A 26,018-nucleotide genomic window follows, 5' to 3' on the forward strand; every position below is an offset into this window, starting at 1 on the left:
TTTGACATTTTAATTATATTCAGATATGTATCATAAAATCATGATAAGAGGTCTTAGAAGTTTGAAAAGTTTAATAATTTTGACATGAGCACATAAAAGCATATTTAATATATCCTCTATATGAAAGCAAGTATAACTAAATTGGAATACATTTTTCCATTTGCTATTTATTCAACTTTTCTTCCATTTCTTTCTCCTCCCTTGGCTTTCTCTTGGTGATATTCAATAACTAGTAAAGCCAGACAAGAGCAAAAAAGAAAAAAAGTGTTGATCAAACTATAATTCATTGGTTTCAGATGCTCATTCCCGATTTATATATTTGTCCTATTACCATGTTATTTTTTTAGCATTTTTCTTGCTGACAAAGCAATAAATGGAGTTCATTCTATTTAATAATTATCTCTACAGTATAGAAATTGTACTTTCCACAGTACTATATAGTTTTTTGAAAGATCTGCAAAGCAATTTCTAGATCTTACAATAATTATTTTAACCTAGAAAAAGAACAGCAGGTATTGTAGACATCCACATCCAAAGGGGAGAGTCTTGGGATTACTCACCACCCTCATCAGAATGGAACCTTCACCATGCTTCCTTCGAAGTCCTCAGAGCTGAAATCTCAACAAGACGTGTTTAGGAAGTGAAGGAGAGTCTGTATGCCTGCACCCAAACCATAAAGAGAGCTTCTTGTTTAATTTTCTATTATCATTTTATTTTTTTATTATGTTATGTTAATCACCATACATTACATCATTAGTTTTTGATGTAGCGTTCTATGATTCATTATTTGCATATAACAACCAGTGCTCCATGCAGAACGTGCCCTCTTTAATACCCATCACCAGACTAACCCATCCTCCCACCCCCCTCCCCTCTAGAACCCTCAGTTTGTTTTTCAGAGTCCATCGTCTCTCATGGTTCATCTCCCCCTCCGATTTCCCCCCCTTCATTCTTCCCCTCCTGTTATCTTCTTCTTCTTTTTTTCTTTTTAACATATAATGTATTATTTGTTTCAGAGGTACAGATCTGTGATTCAACAATCTTGCACAATTCACAGTGCTCACCATAGCACATACCCTCCCCAATGTCTATCACCCAGCCGCCCTATCCCTCCCACCCCCCAACACTCCAGCAACCCTCAGTTTGTTTCCTGAGATTAAGAATTCCTCATATCAGTGAGGTCATATGATACATGTCTTTCTCTGATTGACTTATTTCGCTCAGCATAACACTCTCCAGTTCTATCCACGTCATTGCAAATGGCAAGATTTTATTCTTTTTGATGGCTGCATAATATTCCATTGTATATATATACCACTTCTTCTTTATCCATTCATCTGTCGATGGACATCTTGGCTCTTTCCATAGTTTGGCTATTGTGGACATTGCTGCTATAAACATCGGGGTGCACGTACCCCTTCGGATCTCTACATTTGTATCTTTGGGGTAAATACCCAGTGGTGCAATTGCTGGATCGTATGGTAGCTCTATTTTCAACTTTTTGAGGAACCTCCATACTGTTTTCCAGAGTGGCTGCACCAGCTTGCATTCCCACCAACCGTTTTAATGTATTTTCTTTGTATCTTTTTAATAGATACATTACATAGTTGAAATTATATAGACCCCTTCATGTTTTACTTTTTACTTAGCAATTTATAGGCATTCCATAACATAACCTTCCACTATTAGCTGAACATTGGAGTTTTATATAATTTTGCTATGATAAATAGTGCTATTAACTGTTTTTCATGCTTTTAATTTCTTTTCTTTATTATTTTCTTAGCAAAGATCTCTAGAAATACAATAATTAGATTAAAAAGTATGACCAATATTGAAAAATTTCCAATAACTACAATCACCAGTTTTCAAGAATGCCTTGCCCAATGCAGCTTATTAGTATTATGCATTATAATTTTTATACTTGCTTATTTGCTAGGCAAAATAAAAATACATAAAAACATGACCTATTATTCTCCACCTGCACAGTGAGAACAAGGACTATATCCGATATTAGTTGTGTACCTCCAGTAGCCAGTTCAGTGGTTGACACATATTAAGTATTTAATAAATATTTGTTAATGAATATTTTTGAATGAACATAGTAATTCGCTATTTTGTTTATTACTCACATTTAACATTTTTTGTATATGCATTTTTTGCATTTATTTTTTCTCTTTTACAAATGAATTTTTCATATCTTTTATCAATTATTTATTTGGATCATAGTAAGTTTTTGTAGTTAGGATATAGCAGTTTTGAATATTCATGCATTGAACCAAGTTATAAACCTAAATCTACCAGATGCAAAGATAACTAAAAAGACACAAAATTTGAATGGCAGCCTTCAACAACCAATTGTTTATGTTCATTCAAGTAAATAAAAATAAGTGGCATATAGGAAATCTATTATAATTAAGAAGAATAAAATGTACAATAACAGATGATTACACTTATCATGGTTAGTGTATGAGTAATGTGTAGAATTGTTGAATCACTGTTGTACACCTGAAACTAATATAACATTGTATATCAACTATACTTTGATAATAAATTTTTAATAAAAAAACATTATTCCTAACTTTATATCTTACAGAGAATATTATATGCCCATAGAACACTTTTAAATGTGTTGTATACCAGACCACAACATGCATGGCAGATGTTTCAAGCTGATTCCTTCTCCTGTGGATGCTTTCTTGAACCCATCAGAGGCTCCTCTACTGGGCCCTTCTGACTTCAAATTCTATAACATTAATGATATATTCTGTTCCTTCACAAGTCTGCTCCTGGTTGTCTGGTTGTCACTCTACACAGACTCTCACCATTGGAATCACATCACTCCCTCTTTTGGATAAGGCCAAAATGAGATCTATTCTGACATGCTCTGTCCTGTGGGATCTACCTCTGATCCACAGGAAACACTCGTAATTCCTTTATTCTATTAAACTGTGGGCTAAAATCTGACTTTCATTCTCAATCATAGACTACATCAACTTGTCAGATATGAGTCAAACAGCCCCTTCAACTCGTGCCTCCCTTTGTGTCTGAGATACAGGTAAGGATTCACAGAATGACAACAGAAGTCTACCAAGACAATTTTCTCACAAAGCCCTTCTCACTCTTTGACCTCTTTTCTTTTTCTTTTTCTTTTAAGATTTTACTTATTTACTTGACAGCGAGAGAGAGCACAAGCCAGAGGAGCAGCAGAGGGAGAGGGAGAAGCAGGCTCTCCGCTGAGCAGGGAGCCCAATGTGGGGCTCCTTCCCAGGACTCTGGGATCATGACCTGAGCTGAAGGCAGACGTTTAACCAACTGAGCCACCCAGGCACCCCTTTGACCTCTTTTCTATATCCCTGATCTGGCCAAAATTTCCAAAAGTCATGAATGTGCTTCTTGACATTTTTCTCTGTAAGAGGCGAGTATAAGGATTTAGCTCACCTTCACTGTGGCATTAGAAATCAGTTGTATTGATGCCTTAGTAAAAATTGATGCAGGAAAGGTCTTCTTCACACATTCAACTAAAACAATATGCAATCAGAAATCAATGCAACTTTATCTGATGAGCTAAAGCCAGGCAAGCTCAAGCACAGAACACAATAGAAAATTCTATGTATACACTACGGCACAACTTTAAAAATAAGAAGGGAAAAGGTAAGAAAAAGGTGAGGAAAAGAAGGAAAAGAAGCAATGGCAAGAAAAATATTGTCTGCTGGGAAAGGCCAATAGCATTCCTGATGACTGATATTTCTTTACAAGAAACAGCTTTGCACCAACCATTCAGATCACATGCACCAACAGATTTCACGGTAAGATACTAGTGGCTCAAATCATACTTTCTTTCTATGTGGTGAAAAAAAAAAAAAGAGATAGTTACTCATTTTTATTAAGACTTCCAATTAGCCAAAATCCAGAGATCTAGGCAACTATTTATATAGCCCACATAACTCAGCTTCCTGGGGCACAAAGCAGAGTGAGAAGAGTGCAACATAGATATAGAAGGAAATGGAAAGGGGCTAGCCCATTATGGAAGTTTGTAGAAAGTTTTCAATTAAAGTTTCCCAAGTTCCCAATTAAGGGCTTAGAATGGTATGGAGATCAGAATTTAGCATTTGCAACAGAAATATGTCACCTAATGCCTCAACTATTCCCCAACCAGTATTATAGTCACTTTATAACATGTTATAATAAGGGCCACCCAGATTCTATTTCCTGAATGAAGATAAAAACTTTAGTTGATCTGCAAAATAAGAGATAGGCCTTCCCTTATTGTCAAATAGTCACATTAATTCTTTTTTAATGATAGTGCAGTAAAGGATAATACTTTATAACCATTTAAGCAAGTTTAAGATTCATGATCCTAAAATTGTCAAACATCTGGATTATTTTCAGCTGACAGTGATGATAAACCTGATAACAGCCCATGTAAAACCATGGGAACAAGCTAGAAAAGGAATTATTTTAAGTAAGGTTCACATCTACTGAAATCAGGAAAGTATATGAAGCAAACCACACTCATACAAAAATGAATAGCAAACCAATAATCTGGAAGGCAAGAAGGTGACATAAAGGTAGAAAACAGAGAAAACGTATGAGTAGTCCATGGCAAATGCCTCCAACAGACCTGGGTTTCTCAAATGTCGACGAAAAGGGATATTTTGGCCAAAGTACAAACCTGAGTTTATGTGAACAAATGAGAAAGAAAAAGAGAGAGAAGATGTCTAATGACTCCAATTCTCACAAGACCCGACTATACTTCAAAATTAGCCTCCATCAGATTTCCCAGTATTCATTCAATAAATTTACTTTTACTTGAAACACTTAAGTTCACGCTTCTTACAACCAAACAGCTATTAAAGCTAGTATATCCAATGTCTTCTATTATAATTGGTATCCTATCAAAATGTATCAGAAGCCTAAATTAAAATGGATCATAGGCCTAAATGTAAATGAAAGTCATAAAATCTTTAGAGGAAAACATGGGAGAAAATCTTTGCGACCTTGGGTTAGGCAAAGATCTTTAAAATACAACAAAAATATGTACAGTCCATAAAAGGAAAAAATCGAGAAGTCAGAGTTCATTCAAAATGAAAAACTTTGCCCTTCAAAATACACAGAATAATAGTCAAATTCAATAATGTCACAGGATACAAAATCAACACATGAAAATCAACTGCATACACTAACAACAAATTTCCTAAAGAAGAAATTAAGAAAACAATTCCATTTACAATAGCATCAAAAAGAACAAAATACTTAGGAATAAATTTAATCAAGGAAATAAAGGCCTGTACACTGAAAACTGTAAGACATTGATGACAAAAAAAATAAGAAGACATAAATATATGGAAAGATATCCTATGTTCTTGAATTGGAAAAATTAATATTGTAAAAATGTTCATACTAACCAAAGCAATGTACAGATTCAATGCAATCCTTATCAAAATTCCAATGGCATTTTTCACAGAAATAGAAAAAACAATTCGAAAGTTTGCAGGAACCACTAAAGACCCCAAATAGCCAAAGCAATCTTGAGAGAGAATAGACCTGAAGGCATCACATTTAATGATCTCAACTACACTACAAAGCTATAATAATCAAAACAGTATGGTACTGGCATAAAAACAGATCCATAGACCAATGGAATAGAATACAGAGCCCAGAAACAGACTCACACATATGTAGACAACTAACATGCTCAACATTACTAATCTTCTGGGAAATGCAAATCAAAATCACAATGAAATATCACCTCGTATCTGTTAGGATGGCTTGTATGAGAAAGACAAGAGAGAAAAGTATTGTTTAGGAGAAGAGGGAACCCTTGTACACTGTTGGTAGGAATGTAAACTGATGCAGCCATTTTGGAAAACAGTATGGAGGTTTTTCAAAAATTTAAAAATAGAACTACTGTATGATCCAGCAATTCCACTTCTGGGCATATATCCAAAAGAAATGAAACCAGTATTTTGAAGAGTTATCTGCACTCCTATGTTCATTGCAGCATTATTCACAATAGCCAAGACCTGGAAACAACCTAAGTGTCTGCCAAACAAATTGATGGATAAAAAAGATGTGGTATATATATACCATACATATATGTATTTATATATTATTCAGCTATGAGAAAGAAGGAAATCCTGTTATTTGCAAAATCATGGATTGGACATATGCTAAGTAAACAATCCAGAGAGAAAGACAAATATGTATGATGTCACTTATACGTGGAATCTAAAAAGTTGAACTCAGGACTAAAAAGTAGAATGGTGGTTACCAGGGGATGGAGGATAGATGTTGGGAAGATGTTGGTCAAAGGGCATAAATTTTCTGTTATAAGATGAATAAATTCTGGGGATCTAAATTTTTTTTCTTTTTAGATTTTATTTATTTATGTGAGAGACAGAGACAGAGATAGTGAGACAGAGCACAAGTGGGGAGGAGAGGGAGAAGCAGGCTCCCCGCAGAGCAAGGAGCCTGATGCGGGACTCGATCCCAGGACCCTGGGATCATGACCTGAGCCGAAGGCAGATGCTTAACTGACTGAGCAACCTAGGCGTCCAAATTCTGGAGATCTAATGTACAATATAGTGACTATAGTTAATAATACTGCATTGGATACATGAAATTTGCTAAGATAATGGATTTCTCTTCTCACTACACACACACACATACACACACACACGTGAGCGCACACACAAAATGTAACAATGTGAGATGATGGACGTGTGAATTAACTTGTGTGGTTTCATTTCACAATGTCTATTCTTATCAAACTATCACATATATATAATTTTATGTCAATTATACTTCAGTAAAGCTAGAAAAAACAAAAAAATATTAACAACAAAATCCACATAATATTCTCAATCCTCACTACAAGCAATATTCTCCCTTTAACAACATTTATTGGCTTTAATTTTGACCCCTCAAATAAACTGCAAATAAAACCTGTCAAATGGGTAATAAATATGGTGTCTTTTCCCACAGAATAAAAGGCAACACAGAGTTAATTCCAATTTCTTTAGGAAATTTTATTGACTCTATCCGCCATAAGTGTTTAAGCAGCTGCATTGATTATACAATTGCTCGAAGATTTAGGAGGAATTGACTGGCTGGAAAAAAAACACGTACACATAGATTTGTAGACAAGCAGTTAACTCATGGCTCAGAAGTTGTAACTAAGTGTTAATAATGCTCTCTCCTTCTTACAATTGCTTCTTACTTTTTATCCCTGTGTGCTTCCAATGGAGGGCAGAAGCCTTACATGAAAAGTAACACAGTTTATTTTTTTTTTTTTAAAGATTTTGTTTATTTATTTGACAGAGAGAGATACACAGCGAGAGAGAGAACACAAGCATGGGGAGTGGGAGAGGGAGAAGCAGGCTTCCCGCAGAGCAGGGAGCCCGATGCGGGGCTCGATCCCAGGACTCCGGGATCATGACCTGAGCCGAAGGCAGACGCTTAACGACTGAGCCACCCAGGCGCCACCAAAAGTAACACAGTTTAAGTAAACTATTTTATCAATAAAACTGATCACTAACAAAAGTGATGATAGTAGTCTTTTGATTCTGATTTTTGGGATAAAAAGATGTAACACAGCCTCTAGCTGATGAATACAGTTAACCTAAAAAAAACAAGGCAAGCCGCAAAAACATGAGACATATGCACTAAAAGAACATAGGAATGGGACAGAAATGTGTCTTTGTCTTAAATCATGTCCACTGAATCCCAGAACCTGGCTTTAATCTACTGCCCCTATTTTCTTCAACTTCCAAGGCCTAATACTCCTGGGTCTTTCCTTCAAATTATCACTTTTGCCTCAGCTTCATACTGCATGTCTTCAACCGGTGATGCAACATTCATTCCCACTTACACAGTGAGGTGCAAAGTGATCCAGGACCAAATCATTGGCCAAGTCTAGTCTCCACTCCCTCCTGAGGAAAAGAGTTAAAACAGAAGCTCCCCAGCAGCTAAAATAGAGGTCTGGGGCGCCTGGGTGGCTCAGTTGGTTAAGCGACTGCCTTCGGCTCAGGTCATGATCCTGGAGTCCCGGGATCGAGTCCCGCATCGGGCTCCCTGCTCGGCAGGGAGTCTGCTTCTCCCTCTGACCCTCCCCCCTCTCATGTGCTCTCTCTCTCTCAAATAAATAAATAAAATCTTTAAAAAAAAATAAAATAAAATAAAATAAAATAGAGGTCTGAATGGAAAGCAAAAGTAGTGATCAGTATAAAATTCAAGTACCCCAATAAATGTCAGATCACGGTAGTAATTGATTAAATGTGCAAAAGAGAAAATAGTGTTAAGGAATGAAAAAAATTATTTAAAACCAAAATTATACCAAATGCTTGTACACAAAGTACATCATAGTAACACTAGTCACAACAGCCAAAAGGTAGAAACAACCTAAATGTCCATTAACAGATGAATGGATAAACAAATACGGTATGTATAAGAAATGGAATATTATTCAACCATTAAAAAGAAAAAAGTGCTGATACATGCTACAATAAGGATGAATCTCGCAAATGTTGTACTAAGTGAAAGAAACCAGACACAGAAGGTCATATGTTACATGATTCCATTCATATAAAATACCCAGAATACACAAATCCATAGAGACAGAGAGCAGATGCTGCTGAGGGCTGGGACAAGAGGAAATAGAGAATGACTGTTTAATGGGAATGAGGTTGCATCTGGGGTAATGAAAATGTTTTTGAGCTAGACAGAGATGGTAGTTGCAAGACATATGGGTGTACTAAATGCCACTGCATTGTACACTTTAAAAGGGATAATTTTATGTTCTGTGAATTTCAACTCAGTTAAAAACAAAACAAAACTACTTTTAGCCATTTCTGCTTTCTGAACCCAGTGGCATTATTCAGAGGGTAAAACTGAATCTAGGTCCTCTTCTCTTCCATCTACAGAGGGATGATGGAGGAAGAAAGGAAAGGAAGACATTTAAACTCTCTGTAAATTCTTTATTGTGGCTAATGCTCTGTTACAACAAATCACTCTGATATATAATTGGATATGAAGGAAGCTGAATGACAGATAGTAACAATCAGAGAAGGATTTGAGAGGGAGAGAGGGAGAAGAGCCCACTAGTAAGAGGCCAGAGCCCATGGGCAAAGTTGGTCACTGAGAAAGTCTTGATGTCAAGAGAACCAAATAACATTTAAGAGCAGAGATATTGAACATCCCAATGCATTTCGTGGAAAGAAAAGTTGCTGATTCTCTGCATTGAGTACAAAGCAGTGTAGAGATCAGACCTGCAAATGACACCCAACAAGAATAAGAATTTAAAGCCAGAATGATGATAAAACTCATAACTCACTTAAGAATATGCAAACAATGAATCATGGAACACTACATCAAAAACTAATGATGTAATATATGGTGATTAACATAAAAAAAAAAAGAATCCACAGAAATCTACCTATGGCATTGGATCTCCTCCACATTGTATGGCCTTAGAATTACACCTTCAAATAACTGGATCACAAAATGTTAAACCACCTTTTTCAAAAAGAATGAAGCCCATTCAATTATATTTGTACTAATAATACTAGTATTTTAAGTAAAAGCAAAAAGTTTTTAAAATTTTTATGTTATTTATTTCATTGTACTTGTGCTTTAAATTTCCATTTGTGTGTACCTTTATAATATATATTAATGCCAAAATTTTTAAATAAATAAAAGCAATATAATTTGGAGAAGTGTGCTTTAAAATGTTTTATTAATAAGGGGTGCAATTTGGAAAATATGGACACTATTGCTTCAGATGATAACATTTTAGCTCATGTGGCTATATATTCTTGTTAAATTAAAATTCGTAGAGAAAGAGCAAAAGTTCCCTTTGCCAAGCCATTCAATATGAAAGCACCTTATTTATATTTAAGTGACTTGGTGAAGTTTATATTGGTGAAACTTCATCAGGATCCCTTTAACATGCATAATATCGCATGTTTTCAGTTGGCTTTGCCACACCAGTCTCTGGTATCTCCATGGCTGAGGAACCTGGTCCCACAAAACACTGACTTGCCTCCTTCTGCTCTGTAGAGATAACAGTTTATCACAGCTGTGATAATCATATCTCTGTGAAATTCCTTTTCAAATTTATGGCTTTCAACAGTTTCAGGGAAGAAAAAATCCATAAGCTGTCCAAAAACCTTTTGATTTAGATCAAAGTCTCAGGAACTGTTGAGCCCAATTTAAGTTTTTTGTAGCAACATATTTTCAAGCATTTATGATACCCTTTGTTAAAAATGTTTCACTTTGTTTCTCCCCAAACACCAATGTACATTTATAGTTATCTCCTTTATAAATCCTAAACTTCATCTCACTTATCAGTCATTGGGGTTTTTTCCCTAGAGCTATGCAGCACTCAGGAATAGTCTCCCTACCAATGTGTCTATCTATAAGATTTTAATCAGAAAAATAGGTGTGTATGGGCTTTACTTAAATGGGAAATCACATAGAACACAATAGCCTATTTGCTTCTTTTCATGGGTGCTATGGGGTAGATTATAGCCTGCCTATAGTTCTGCAGACATGAGCCGCAGGTCTTTTATAGCACCTATAGAAGGATATGATAGATAGAAACAGGTTTGGGATGCACAAAATGGGCATTTGTGGGTTCAAATTCTGTCCTTGTCACACTTAGCTGTGACTTTCTTCTCCAGTTCTTCACATATAAAAGAGTGTTTATGTTTAAAAAAATCTAACTTACAAGGTTAATGAAAAGCATTATATGAAATAAGCTATGATAAGTGTCTTGTGCTTTGAAGGAGTCAGCAGGACCCTCATATCTCATTTCATTACCCTATTCTTTGCACCATCATCTAGCTCCCCTTGCAGACATTCTTTTTTTTTAATAAATGGCAATTTATCCCTACAACTTCATCTAGTTCCAACACCCCTGGAAATATTCTTAATAAAATTTGAATACTCTCTGATCTGTTTCCTTCATTTGTTGTAGGTTTGGTTTGCAAATTGGGGCCAATAATTTTGGAAATAGCAAACCAATATATGGTTATGATCCCATAAATCATGTCCTCCTACAATGCTCAGACATTAAGTATTAGTTTGAGATTTACTGCATCAGGAAGCAAAGGATGGGTTCAAAGAAGGACATGAAATAAAAAGTAAATGTATATGTCATAGAAAAACTCTCCTTCAACAGAGGAAGGAAGATTGCAAGAGATAAGCTAAAAGGGGTAGCAAGTACCAAGAGTAGAGCAAAAGGTAGGATGTCAAGCTCTTTATTATCCCCTCAGTTTATTAGCAAGAGTCAGTAACATCAAAGCATAAGAGAGGGTAAAGTTGAAATTATATAGGTTTTTGCCTCACTCACTACTAGAGATTCTAGAGGAAAATCATCTACCACAATATGAAACAGCTGCAACAAATTAGAAATTGTGTGGAGAACATTTAGGCCAAAAATGGTAGGAGGAAGCATCCCTTTCCAGTGACTCCTTTGTGTCCATGGGTTATGAAAAATATCCAAGCATTCACACATAGTCTGAAGCCAGTGGGTCTGATGTAAGGCCATTACGGTGAGGGGTGAGGTGATTCAAGGTCTTGGGGTTTGAGGGATGACATGGCTAAGTCTCAGAGGACCTGCAGGAAGAGCAGATTCCAAGATGATGCCTGGTCAGCAGATAGAGAGAGACATTCCCCTATTCATTGGCCTTGCAGAGAGACCAGAAGATGAGTCTCACCAGCTCAAAACATAGCAGCATATGCCAGCACATGCTGACTAGGCAAGACAAGAGGAAACTCAGATAATAGCATGGGACCCTCATTTACACAAATCATCCCTCTTCTCAGTAAGGTCAAGTAAACTTCCTCCTACCTGTAGAACCCATGTTAAAATATAGAAGAGGGGAAAACAGTAACAGATTTACTAGGGATTTGAACTTTGGAATAACTATTACCAGTTTTAAAGTTGCTATTTATCTGTTTTAAATCTGAAGAGCGTAATAAATCTTTAATTGGAAAGCTTATTTCCCTACCATCCGTCAAACCATATACCTCAGCTACTACCAATGGGACCTTACCATCAAAATCTTGGAATCTTCCCTGACAACAACCTGATTTTGGACTTCTAGCCTCTCAACAGTGAGAGAATAAAGTTCTGTTGTTCTAAGCCAAAACAAACAAACAAAAAAAAATATGTTAAAAAATTTAAAATTGTTTTTTGGCACATGTGCATCTAAATGTATAAGCCAACACAGAGGATCTGATTGTCGAAAGGATCAGACTCCCACAAATCAGAGATCTTACTCACTACCAACCTTTACTAATAATGTCAAGAATACACAAAATTAAGAAGCACAGTCAAAGCAGGGAGATATCTCAGACATGTTGCATGGTTCCCCAAGTTCTTTTTTATGCATCATGTGCATGTTGCTGGCTGAAAATAATAGATGAGACCTCTTCATCTACTGCAGGTCTCTTCAAACAGTGAGGAGCATTTGAGCTATGAAACATTTTGTATCAAATCTTTACACAGCCTGTGTGTCAAGAGAGTTCCCAGAATCCATAGCTCATAAATTCAAACAGAGAAATGAGATTAAAAAAACAGCAAAGATGACTAATAAGAAGATATATAGATAAATATGAATACAGATAAACACAAATCAAAAGAAAGCTTGAGTGTCTATACTAATATTTGACAAAATCAATTTCAAAACAAAAAATATTATATATTTACCAAGAACAAACAGGTTATTTCATAATGATAAAGGAGTTAATTCATCAAGAGAACATAACTGTTTTAAGAGCTTATGTACCTAATAATAGAGCTTGAAAATACATAAAGCAAATCTGATAGAACTATAAGGAAATACAAAGATAGACAAATACACAATCAGAGTTGGAGATTTTAATACCTGTCTCAATAATATATAGGAAAGTAGACCAAAAATCAGCAAGGATATTGTTATTGGTTAAACTGCATCCCCTCAAAAATTCACATGTTGAAGTCCTAACACTCAGTATCTCAGAATGTGACCTTATTTAGAAATAGAACATCACAGAGGTAGTTACATCTGTAAATTAAGATGAGGTCTTCCAGTGTAGGATAGGTCCCCGGTCCAATATGATTGGATTGGATCATAAAAAAAGGAAATTTGGACACAGAGACAAGCATGCTATGTGAATTTTAGAGTTATGCTACCACAAGTCAGGAAACTACCAGAAGCTCGAAGAGAGGCTTGGAATAAGTCTTCTTCCTAGTACCTTCAGAAGAAGGATGGCTCTGCCAATACCTTGACCTCAGACCTTTGGATATTCAGTTTGTGGTATTTCATTACAGAAGCCCTAGCAAACTAATATAGATAAAGAAAACTTGAATAACACTATCAACCAACATGATCTAATTGACATTGATAAAACACTCTACCTAACAACATACTTTTTAAATGCAAACAGAACATTTTCTAAGATAGACCATATTCTGGGCCATAACACCAAGGACACAGGTTATACAAATATGTTCTCTGACCACAATAGAATTAAACTAGAAATCAATAACAAAAAGTCTTATTTTTTTTTCTTTTTCTTTGTTGACACAAATTATGATTCAATACTTACATATATTGTGGAATGTGATGTTCAGAGGATCATCTTGTAGATTTAAAATTATAGATTTAAAATGAAGAATTGGTAGCACCTGAGTGGCTCAGTTGGTTAGTGGCAGACTCTTGATTTCAGTTCAGGTCATGGTCTCAGGGTCATAAGATTGAGGCTCACATCAGGCTCTGTGCTCAGAGGGAAGTCTGCTTGAGATTTTCTCTCTCCCTCTCCCTCTGCCCCTTCCCCTATGCACTCTCTCTCTCAAAAAAAAATAAAATAAAATAAAAAAGAATTGGGGAGAGGCTAACAAAAGGGCCTTCCATTTGAGCCCAGATAGGATCTAGGCAGAGTCTCTTATAAACTGCATACCATGTCAACCAGAAAACTCAGGATTAAATAATACAAATATGTGAAAGCATATGCACTCAAAAATGTTTTACAGCCTTGTTTATAGCCACAAAAAATAAAAACAATTTAAATATCAACATTAATTATTTTAGTAACAAAAAAATGAACATGAAAAAGAAAATACAATCTGGGGGCGCCTGGGTGGCTCAGTTAGTTAAGCGGCTGCCTTTGGCTTGGGTCGTGATCCCAGGGTCCTGGGATGGAGCCCCATGTCGGGCTCCCTGCTGAGCAGGGAACCTGCTTCTCCCTCTCCCTCTGCCGCTCCCCCGCTTGTATTCTCTCTCTCTCTGTCCAATAAATAAATGAAATCTTTAAAAAAAAAAAGAAAATTCAATCTGAGTAAGTTTTAGGATGTTAATTCCTTACCAGTACTGTAAATCCATGAAGGGCTTACTTTATACTCCAGGAAATTCTTCATTAATTTTAAAAGGTGAATGTTACAATCCAAAAGCATCAATTTTGGAGAAAGTATAAAGTTGATAAAACATTTTTTTAAAGATTTATTTATTTATTTTAGAAAGAGAGACCGTGCATGCATGAGTGTGCATGGGTGGGATGGGGGAGGGGCAGAGATAGAATCTTCAAGCAGACTCCCTGCTGAGCATGCAGCCCAACTTGGAGCTCGATCTTATGACCCATTAGATCATAACCTGAGATGAAACCAAGAGTCGGGTGCTTAACTGACTGAGCCACCCAGGTGCTCCAAATTGATAAAACGTTTAATAATCCCTTTAAGCCACAGGATAGTAATAAAACAACCACCATTTTACATTTACACAGGGACTCCAACTTATAAAGTGATTTTTCATAAATTACCTGATAAAAGTTTCAATATATCCATAAAATAAATGGGATAAGGAATATGCTGAGTTTTCAGAGGAAGAAATCAAGGCACATAGATTAAGAAAATGTAAAAGTTGGAGCTGGGAATCAATGCCTAAACCATTCAGTTACTTAAGTATGTATAATTGACAATGAACATTTTCTTTGATCTAAGGAAGGAAGTTTTATATATGAAGGTAGATTAATTTATCAACAAATTTTATCACATATCCAAAAATGTATCAAAAGAAAAAAAATTGCTCCAAAGTACATCTAGAAAATTGAGTGATATCTGTGTTGCTTATCACAGTCCCAAAATGAATGATTTACAAAACTCAAAAACAAAAATCACAATGTCATGTCCAAATGCAGTACAAACAGCCGACTAATTTTCTCTCACATGTACCTGTCCAATTTTCTCTTTCATTGTTAGGGTCCCTGAATCCCATTACAGTGTAATCAATGTAATGAATGCAGAAATAAATAAATAAAATGAAGCAGGCTTTGCCTCACAGCAGATATTTGCATTACATCCATGAGAATTTGTTGTTATTTTTAAATTAGCTGCAGGAGAGCTTTTTTATTGCCTCTTAAATGCAAGAGAAATAGTCAAACCAAATAAAATTCCATTTTTAATAACCAAATATTACACTAAAAAAGGTCAAGCATATCTGTTTCTATTATTACATGCATGCAGATTTTGATACAGGGCAAACTTTAATTTTCAATTAAAAATGAAAACAATGCTTGCCCTACATTTTGACTATTCAGATCTCCCACAAATACAGAAGATATTAAAACTGCATTATACTTAAGTTTGCATAATAAAGAAAATGATAAACTCAAAAGGCTTAATGGCATATCATTCAGTTTTTCTGACTAACTTATTGCTTACATTAATACCCCATTAACCAAAACACCAGCCAAGAGCCAAAAGTAAACCATGTATTATGGTGGAAAAAAAAATTGAACTTTGGAGTCAGATGAAACTGATTTTGAATCCCAGCATAATCACTTAGTAGCAAGGTGATTCTGAACAAGTTGCTTAGCCTCATCTATAAAACAGAGGTAATGATGGCTATTTCTTTGGCTAATGATTGTATGGCTTAAATAAGAAGTGAAGAAAGCATGTGGGATGGCTTCTGCACATAAGTACTCAGTTGTTATTATTGTTATTAAGCTGCTACTTCATAAAACTAAAATTTTACTCACAGGAAAACCATGGAGATAATAACCAAGGACCTATCTGCTCTTGTACACATGGCTCTAAATATCTTACTTTTCCTAATTCTTAGTACTAATCTTTCATTCACTCATCCAGCAAATATTTATTAAATTCCAACTATGTGTCAGGCATTGTTTTAAGCATTGGGGATACAATAGTGTTTGTTTAAAATACTAAACAAAACAAAAATTTTTGCTCTCATGGGCAATATGAAAGGTACATAACTAAAAAGTACAGGTTGCTAAATAGTAATGAAGGCTAACAGGAAAAGAGAATAGAAACTGCTGTGGTTGGGTGTGAGGGTCCAACATGACCTAACCTGAGAAAGTGGTATTTAAGTAAGGACATTCAGGAAGCAAAAGAAGAAACTATGTAAAGTGGTCAGATTGTAGTTATATAAGGCTCATTAAGATCTTGAGGTCTCATTTAGAGTTGGGAGTATATAGAAATTCAAAGAGGACCAAGGACTAGGACCTGAGCCCTCTATCATTTAGAAATCAGAGAAATGAGGGGGAAAAAAGCAGCAAAGAAGACTAATAAAAGGTCAGTGGGATAGGAGAAAAGGTAGGAATAGTAGTTGTCCAGAAAGCCAAGCAAGAAAAGTGCATCAAAGCAAAAGAAGAGATCAGTGGTATGAAATATTTTAGAAGGGTCAAGTAACATGAGGACTGAGATTTGGATTGGATTTAACAATTTGGAACCCATTGGTGACCTTGATAAGAGATGTTTCACTAGAGTGATGGAGCAAAAAACAAATTAGAACTAATTTAAGAAAAGAAATTGAGGCAGCAAGTATAGAGAATGTTTTCCAGAGGTTTTATAGCAAAGTTAAGGAGAAAAACTAGTGGTGATAGGAAGAAAATAAGTTAGGAAGAGTTTTGTTGTTTTTAAGATGAGAGAATTTCCAGCACGTTGTATACTGATGGAAAACACCTCGATGTTTATAGCAGCAATATCAACAATAGACAAGCTATGGAAAGAGCCCAAGCATCCATCAACTGATGAATGGATAAGGAAGATGTGGTATATATATCCAATGGAATATTACTCAACCATCAAAAAGAATGAAATCTTGCCATTTGCAGTGACATGGATGGAACTAGACTGTATTATGATAAGTGAAATAAGTCAGAGAAAGACAAATACCATATGATTTCACTCATATATGGAATTTAGGAAACAAAAAGATGGACATGTGAGAAGAAAAAAAAAAGAGGAGAGAGGGGGAGGTAACCATAAGAGACTCTTAAGGATAGAGAACAAACTGAGGGTTGATGGAGGGAGATGGGTGGGAGGGTGAGCTAAATGGGTGATGGGTATTAAAGAGGGCACTTGTTGTGATGAGCACTGGGTGTTGTATGTAAGTTATGAATCACTAAATTCTACTCCTGAAATCAATATTACACTATATCTTAACTAACTAGAATTTAAATAAAAATCTGGAAGAAAAAAATGTATTTAGATCAAATTAATAATGCAGAACTGTAATTCTTAGACTCCATGGTGACTTGGTAGTAAGTCTTCCTGAATCAGCCTGTTCACAATTTGGGGCTGGTTGGAATTGAGAACTTCAACTGAAAAAAACAGAAAATACCTCCCCCCAATATAATGTATATGGTGACTGTAGATAACACTGCTGGTTGGTATATTTGGAAGTTGTTAAGAAACTAAATCCTGGGGGTGCCTGGGTGACTCAGTCGGTTAAGCACCTGACTCTTGATTTTGGCTCAGGTCATGATCTAAGGGTGGTGAGATCAAGCTCCGTGTGGGGTTCACACTGGGCGTGGAGCCTGCTTAAGATTCTCTCTCTTCCTCTCCCTCTGCCCTTCCACCCCTGCCTTCCCCCTCCCCGCCACTCTAAAATAAATAAATAAAATCTTAAAAAAAAAAAAAAAGTAAATCCTGACAGTTCTCATCTCAAAGAAAAAAAATTTTTTTTTGTATCTATATGAGATGATGGATGTCAACCAAACTGTCTGTGGGGGATATTTTGTAATATATGTAAATCAAGTCATTATGCTGTACACCTTAAACCTATATAGTGTTATATGTCAACTATATCTCAGTAAAACTGGAAAAAAATTAAAAATTTTTAAAAAGGAAACCTGATGATGTAGGCAAAAGAGAGGACAATTGTTATAGCAATGACCTTGTAATTATAAAAAGGAATGTAAGCTGGTGCAAAATAGATGATAATAAAAGGTGGGAAAACAGTGTATATTGGTGCTAAGGCTCACTGGTAGATATGGCAGTGGAATCTTACAGACATTCTTGAATGATTCTAATTTCTCAGTAATATAGAAAGCAAAATCAATAGCTAAAAGTAAAGTCTTGTGGATTTGAAAAAGTAGAATAAGGTATGAAATAAAAGTCTAGGAGAGAGAGTAAAATAAATGTGGGAATGAAGTAAGACAATCTGGCAGAATTGAGGCTCAAAGGAGATAAGTGATCACAAATTTAAGAAAAAATCATGAATGGATAAATAAAATATGGTATATACATAAAGCCTTAAAAAACAACACAATTCTGACACAACGCTACAACATGGGCAAACCTTGAAGACTTCATAAGCAAAATAAGCCAGTCACAAAAGGACAAATATTGTATGATTGTGTTTACATGAGGTACTTAGGGTAGTCAAATTCATAGAGACAGAAAGTAGAATGATGATTGCCAGTAGGTTGGGGAGTTGAGGAGTGAAGAGCTATTGTTTAATGGATACAGGGTTCTAGTTTGGGAAGATGAAGAAGTTCTGAAGATGGATGGTGGCAGTGGTTATATAACAGTGTAAATGTCCTAAATCCCAATGACTAGTATACTTCAAAATGGTTTAAATGGTAGATTTATGTTATATATGTTCTGTCACAATAAAAAATGCAATTTGTCAAGCAAAAATCATAAAATAAAATGAAATCCAACAGCATGGTTTTGTGTTCTTCTGCAGTCATGTTCAGTCATGCTGACATAGAGCAGGGGGAGAGTTGGGTAAAACATGCTTTTCATGATCAAGTAAGAAGTGATAATAATGATAAAGGATGTGATTTAAGACAAAAAAAATGAGGGAACTGAAGGCACAGAGGTTACAGGCAATAAAATGCTGGTAGAATTATACCCAGTAGGACTGAAAAATTATTGGAGTTGAGATAGTCAAGCGCATGAGAAAAAAGTAGGAGCTGGTATTCAGGGAGCTGAAATTGAGATCATGGAGGAAATTCAATTATGTGTACTGACAGTGCCAAAAACATGACCATGGGAGTGAACGACTTAGGTAGTGCTGAAAACAAAAGTCAATAGAGAAGAGAAAGTCAAGGAACTGAGGAACCAGGGTATTGGAAATATCATCTAGACAGATACTGAAATTACAAAGAATTAAAACAACCATATTGTTGTAAAGAGTGTCAATAAGCCAAGAGCTAAACATTTCAGGGAAAAGAAGGTAGCGAAGTGGGGGTGAGGCAGACAATGGCAATAGATGATTACCACAAGGAAGAGTGGGCGGGGGCAGGAATATAATCTGATGAAATGAAATTTTAAGAGTGTTTGTAAGGAGAAGAAGGATGATCTGAAATCAGCCAAGAGGACATATAGTCCATCTGCAGGCCCAGTGGTATAAGATATATAAAAGAAAATATAGCTATCACTTTGAGAATGGCTGCAGGGGAAGAAGTGTCCAGATCCAGTTAGAACATGATATTAATGTCATGTTCAGAAAAGGGGTTAGTGATAAATGGGATTTGCCAGTAACTGGCGTTACACTCTAATTGGCCAAAGACCAGGAGGAACAAACCTGTAGTCCAATAAAATCAGATTTACTGATTTGAAGCAGCAAGAGAAGGTACTCCAGAGGAATCATGGAATTCAGCTTTCAACAAGAGGGAGGGGAAAGCATGCTCTATAAAGGTTGGGTTCCTGCTTGAAGGATTTTGAGAAACATCTAAGGCAAGCAAGGATCAGTTCTGGATTGGTTGCAGTTTCTTACGTAAAACTTGGAGAAGAATTAACTAGGGATTAAATGTTGTTATGAAGTGAGGGTGGTTTAGCAAATGGTTATCTCCAATAATAGATGAGTATAGCAATGTGGGTCTAGAATGCAATAGTCACTCAAAGAGGGGAATCCTTGTGGCTTTTGACAGTGGTGACATGAACTCTGCAGAAATGCTGTGTCCTATTAACTTTGTAGCTACTTTTACCCCAGCTGACCTTCCAGTCTGACGAATGGCAAGGATGCTTTTCAATCTGAGCTGATAGTCACTTTCTCAGCCCCAGATAGGCTTTGCCTCCTTCATTGAGCATGACTTCCAGAAGGCACATTAGAGGAGATTCAGAGGTCAGAGATGGGGCCAAAAAGGACATATCTTAGACAGAGACGATTAAAGCGTAGGAAATGAGTGATGACCTGGAAAGCATTGGCTTCTCGTCCTGATTATCAGTCTTGACTTTCCTGAGACACACTCTGGTGGAAAGTTTCTGAGTATCTGATGGAGTGGGGAAGTTTGGAGGTCTCTCTACAGCTCTCAGAGTCCTGGAGTGCTCACCGGCTTCTTCCGAGGGAGGCCTATAAAGAGGTGGACCTATTTGGAATACACTGGCTCTCTCTTGACTTCTATGAGAAAGTAGCAAATAAGCAAAAAATAAGGCTAGTATAGGTATTACCCCACAGTGAAGAGAAAAGACAGCAGAGGAGGAAATAAAAATTATAAAACAATCAAATCTCAAAATACACAATTTGGAGTTACGTGATATAAAGGCAAATAACACAATATGCAGCATATTCCCTGAAGTCATCATAGTGTTATAGCAGAGTGTAACTAATATTCATAATGATGCCCATGAATTACTAATAAAATGGAAAATTATGGTTGACTATGCTCTTTACAAGGCAAAAAGGTAGAGCCAGAATATATTTTATATTTCCTTCTGTTCACAATAAATAATCCATCAATCCTTCTTCACTAGCTCCTTCAACCTTTAAATATATTTTTAAACGATTTCCATCAAGAATATTTTTGAAGTGTTGCGACAAAAGACTAAATCCTCAACTACATAGAAAACTGGGCTCTACAAACCCAAAGGTTGTCCAGTGAGTGGACCAGAACATGATATGTTCCCATGTTCACATTCTACCACTCAACAGATTGTAACAGAACAATGTCTTCTACCAACACCACCCTTAAAAAAAAAATACTGGAGAGTTCAGCATAAAACAGTCCTTGCCTACTGGCACAACATAGCACAGTTTTATAACACTAAACTCAACTTTGCATAGTGTTTGGCTGTTTACTTACTGCTTTCATATGCATTCCACCATGGATTTTTATGAATACTCTGTGAAGACCTGTAATCTCATTTAGCAAAGGCAGAAACTGTGCTTCAGGGAGTTTAAGAAACTTGTACAATATCCCATTTCTAATGAGCGGAGGCTGGACTTCCATTCATGCCTCAACCTTCACATCTGAACAACTCCTTGGGCAAGGGGAAGAACAGGGAGAGATTAATTGAGTGCTTTAGGAACCAAAACCCAGCTCCCCTCATACAATCAGGGCAAAAAAGACTGATAAGAGAGAGCAGGAGAATGAGAAGATGTCTGCACCTCAAACATAGGTCAGATACAGGGAGCAGCCAAAGTAGGCTAGGACAAGTTTCCATCTGATTTTGAGTGCAATGGATAAAGCCTAAATTCTAGCCCTGAAATTGATCTCACTCAGGCAGTATTCATCTGAATTTGACTTCAGAATACTCCTTCTATTGATCTGATTTGACATGAACCATGGTCCTATATCTAAGTTTAGTGTCTTTATATTGACCAAATTATATAAGTTCATTTTATATACAAATTGGATACTATCCAGTATGTCTTGTGTGGAAATCCTGTCTTTATTTTCACTGTTCTCATATTTTATTACCTTACTTATCTGGGCAATGTACTGATTGTGTCTAAGAGAGAATAAGATCCCCATTTAAATAAAAGATCCTTAAATATTATAAGCATGTTTCCCTGATTCCTGTAGAGATTATCTTCCCAGATCATTGTAGGCAAATACACTAATCTACATATCCAAATGCATATTTAAGAAACCTGACTCTTGAAAATATGAGAAATAAATAGATGTTAATTAATGGACATGGAGAACAAGTGGAATTGAAATGTAAGCATTACAGTTTCTAATGTCCCTTAAATACGCTTACAATACTGTATCATTTATTGCTTTGCTTAGATACAGTAAGGATTTGCTTTATACCAGGGTCTGCCCTCATGTGCTTTGCAGGAAGACATATCCATATGAAGAAATGTGACATGAATTCTACAGGGTATGGTAGGAAGACAAAAAATAAAATGGTAAATGATATCCTAGATTATTGGAAAAGTTTCATCTGCAAAAATACCTTATGATCTGAATCTTGAAAAAGGATCGAGTGCCTGCTACAGAAATTGGGAGAAATGGAAACTACTGGATGAGTGTGTTCATGATAAAACTGCCTATGACAGGAATCCAAAAATGTGGAATGGAGCAGAGAGCTAGGTTAGGAAAGAAAGAGAAAGACCATGAAAAACTCTGTGTCATAAAAATGAGCTTGAACTCCATTCTTTCAACAATATTCTTATCAGTCAGGGCAAGCTAACCATTACAATAACTCTCAATTTCAGTATTCTGAAAGCAATTTCATAGCAATATTGTAACTTACTCAAATGTAATAAAACATGTGTGGGTGGTAGGGTAATGTTTGCAATGGCATGGTAATGAACTAATTGTCTGATCTTGCTCATTGCCCTTAATTTTTACTTGCTTGATGATTAACACTTCTTCCTGTGGGCCAATGATTCAAGATAATTATATGGTTCCATTTTTGTTAAGTATCCAAGTTCAATAAGTATGTATGGGAACTGAAAGATTTATTCTACATCTGTTGGGAATACTTTATAATAATTATTGAGCATCTAACATCCTCCAGGATCTGAGCTAAGTGCTTTATATATATATTTATAAAATTTATATTTTAAATTTTATATATATATAAAATATATAAAATTTATATATATAAAATTTCAATTTCAAAATACTTGTATTAGGTAATACTATTTTTCACATTTCTCAAATGAAGAAACTAAAGGCTCAAAAACTATAAATAGTTCATCCAGGGTGACACACTTTATGAATGGCAAATTGGAACTTGAACCCAGGTTTCACAGATAGCAAAGACCATATTCATAAGCATTAAACTACTACAAGGAACACAAATATAAATAATTACAGTTCCTTCCCTCAAGAAGTGCATAATTTAGTGGAATAAATACTCAAGTGCAAAATAGACAGTAGATGCACGCTATAAGGGCACATTAGATTAAAACCTGTCACAGACTTGAGCCACTAGGGAATGTTTTCCATGGAATGGGACCTGCAAAATGAAGGATAAAAAGGAGAAGAATATTTCAGGCTAAATGGAGAGAGGAATAAGAGCATAATGTCTGTAAAAAATCACAAGTAGTTCCAAGGGACTTACAGGGCCTGATGGATGGCATCAGAACCCTGCATTAAGACACATACTGTTTATAGACTGTTGGAGCCTCTTGGCTTGGGCCTTTAGACATACTCTACCTAGCACCAATTTAGTCCAAAAGAATACAAATACAAAATTAGAGGTCAATGACTTGTTAAAATCCCTAAAATATGAGCTGTAAGAAGAGCTTCCAGTAAAATATGATCAGAAAAGTATACTGTTTCTAAGAGCTGCAAACTTCTGCTGGTATGTACCATGAATGTGTTGGTCTTTGTCTAGGGCAATAAGTATAGTTTAACCTTTAAAATCTCTAGGCTTTCACCATTAGTGGTCAGGCATTTCAAGTTTATGTACGTAAAAGGGTAGCTATTAAGGGATCCAGCCTAACTGTATAGTCAGTAAAGTTTGTAGAATCATCAGAAATGATCAGATAGGTTTTCCAAATTATAATTTTCAGGATTGTGGAATACCATTCAATGTTACAAACTCTAGCAAAAGGTACAGAACCAGAAAAATGAGTGCAGCTATTACGAGAAATAAATAAAATTCAACACAGTTGTCTGGGTTATGGAGTATTGGGCTCGAAAGTATGAATCAGCACTAACTTTAAAAAGTTATTAATTGGGGCACCTGGGTGGCTCAGTTGGTTAAGTGTCTGCCTTCAGCTCAGGTCACTATCCTGGAGTCCTGGGATCTCAAGCCCCCGCATTGCGCTCCCTGCTCAGCCGGGATTCTGCTTCTCCCTCTCCCTCTGCCTCACCCCCCAACTTGTTCTCTCTCTCTCTCTTTCTCTCTCTCTCTCTCAAATAAATAAATAAAATCTTTAAAAAAATAAAAAAGTTATTAATCTTTAAATTTTAAGTTAACCTTCAGGTAGCCTTGAATAAATTCTCAAGATTAAGATGTTCAGCTTTACATACTTGTGTCACCAAAACAATTCAACTCCCTCCCCCCAAGCATCACCACCAATAGGAGGAAAACTGTATGGTTTCCATGTGGAGTTTGCTATTTGGGACCCAAGCACTTAAAACCCCCTCCAACACGCTCCTGTTTAGACAAATGAAACAGGTATTGAGTGAAGAACTCAAAGAACTTCCCAACTGAAATTGTAACTAAGCTTCAGCAAGCCATTCCTCCATGTATAATCCATCTGCTTCTATTCATTGGGGCACATGATAAAACCAGTCAATTCTATAGAAATTGGCCCATTGTTACACTTCCTTTCCTGTCAAATATGTCCCCTGGTTGGAGGCAATGTCATGAAGAATACCAAGGCAATGGCTAAGGCATCCCATAGCATGCTATCCCATAGCATAAATAAATGCACTAATAGTGGTGTTAGCAGAAGCACATTAGGCAAGAAATACAAATCCATGCCCAGATCATGAACGACTAAGTTTTGTCTCCTCCATGATGAACATGCAAGTATCTTGCAATCAACCTTCTACCAGGTAACTGGTTTGTACCCCAGAGAATAGTCCAGGATGGGTACTGTATACCAGTAGCTTTTGTTGGGTCAGCCTTGGTGAAAGGAAGTCCTATGTTATTGAGCATCTCCTTGTGAGACAACAGATATCGTCATCAAAAGTCTTTTTTTATAGGGTAAGGCTAGTTCTTTCAGATAAAGGAGAGATTCTGCCTTTGCCAGCATAAGAGGATTTGAGTCAACCTTGTCTATGTCTGCCCAAATGATTCTTTCCCGTATTTTAGTGTCCCCATGCTTCTCCTTTATTGTTCTTACTTTAACTAATAGACCTGACAATGCAAAACAATTGGGGCTGAATTTCTGTGCCTCTTACAGCTAGGTCCACTACTCTGTCAGTTGTATCTGACCTGTCACTACTATTTAGCACTCCTAAATAGCCTTTGAGGCTGTTTGGCTTTTCTATAACATTTCTAAGCTTTAAAATTCTCCAATTCCATGTATACACTCTCTAGGACCCTAACTTCTATAATCATGATAGCAACTAAGTTCACAGTTGATTTCTCAGTGACTTGCCCTCTACCTGCACCTAATCCCATGCCACTACTATGAATACTGAGATGATCATATTGCTATCGTAGGCCAAAAATTATCCATGTCCCACGCCCCCTAGAGAGAACATTCTCTTAAACTAAGTGAGCAATTCACTCCCAGTATCCCTTCTAATCCCTGGTTCCAATTACTGCAGACAGGTTTTAGCCCAAACATAATGAAGTCTCAAATTTGTTATGTGAGGAGAATTTCACAAATGGATCTGTTTACAAAGGTGTGGACAGGTTGTAAGGAAGCCATAAAAGGTAGTGCAGTATCCTGGGGCCAGTAACAGGGGGGCAAAGTGAATACTTGCAGGCCTGAAGCAATGAGGTTCATAAAGAGTATCTACTAGAACCCATGAGACCGAGACAGAGAAAGACACACACACACACACACACACACACAGAGAAAGAGAAGGTGGGGGAGGGAGAGCATTGTGTAGAGAGGGCTACCTAAAAGGAGCTGTGAATTTTA

The sequence above is a fragment of the Halichoerus grypus genome, chromosome 2 (assembly GCF_964656455.1).
Source record: "Halichoerus grypus chromosome 2, mHalGry1.hap1.1, whole genome shotgun sequence".
In the NCBI taxonomy this organism is placed as follows: domain Eukaryota; kingdom Metazoa; phylum Chordata; class Mammalia; order Carnivora; family Phocidae; genus Halichoerus; species Halichoerus grypus.